Source organism: Mandrillus leucophaeus, unplaced genomic scaffold (genome assembly GCF_000951045.1).
Source record: "Mandrillus leucophaeus isolate KB7577 unplaced genomic scaffold, Mleu.le_1.0 Scaffold534, whole genome shotgun sequence".
In the NCBI taxonomy this organism is placed as follows: domain Eukaryota; kingdom Metazoa; phylum Chordata; class Mammalia; order Primates; family Cercopithecidae; genus Mandrillus; species Mandrillus leucophaeus.
In genome coordinates this window covers 1,857,769-1,858,609 of record NW_012105742.1, presented here as the reverse complement: position 1 = coordinate 1,858,609, position 841 = coordinate 1,857,769, and the positions used below count along the sequence as shown (strand labels likewise).

At 38.6% G+C, this 841-nt stretch overlaps 1 protein-coding gene across 1 annotated transcript in view; it reads left to right on the top strand.

The window, feature by feature from the left end:
- KDM3B (lysine (K)-specific demethylase 3B) overlaps positions 1–841 on the top strand; it is a 64,141-nt gene that overhangs the window by 51,925 nt on the left and 11,375 nt on the right. The gene's annotated exons all lie outside the window — the stretch shown is intronic.

Genomic DNA, 841 nt, shown 5'->3' with positions numbered 1-841 from the left:
CCTACTGTTAACAGTTGGTGTATATTTTTCCAGAGCATTTTCTGTGCAAATACTAATGTTTTTATGTATTTTTTTTCCTTTTTTTTTTTTTTTTTTTGGTAGAGACTGGGTTTCACCATGTTGCCTAGGCTGGTCTTGAACTCCTGAGCTCAAGCAATCAACCTGCCTCGGCCTCCCAAAGTGCTGGGATTACAGGCATGAGCCATTGTACCTGGCCATTGTTTTTATTTATACATTTGCACTTATAGCTTTTCTGTGTTGTTATAAAAATAGAAATATTATACATATTTCTTAAGGTTTTTTTTAACTATATCATGGACGTTTTCCATATATTATTGAATCTCTAATGTCTGATATTTACCCTCTGCACTTTGCCCCTCGCAGGTTCACAATCTATACAGTTGCATAAAAGTAGCAGAAGACTTTGTATCTCCAGAACATGTAAAGCACTGTTTCCGCCTGACTCAGGAATTCAGGCATCTCTCTAACACTCATACAAATCATGAGGATAAACTGCAGGTAAATAACTCCTCCTCCTACCCCACTCTGTCTTCTCATTGCATACTCATATATATTACACACAAAGCACATTCTTCTTTCTGAGGGTATTCTCCGAAGGTCTAATTGTGGAGGAGAAATGATGCAGGGAAGAAGTTTGGGGATATGGAGTCATTTTAGGACGCATTTAATTGTTTTTTAAAGTTTTTCTTCTTTTTTACAAAAATTAGCTGGGCATGATGGGTCATGCCTGTAGTCCCAGCTACTCAGGAAACTGAGGCAGGAGAATTGTTTGAACTGGGAGGCAGAGGTTGCAGTGAGCCGAAATCATGCCACTGCACTC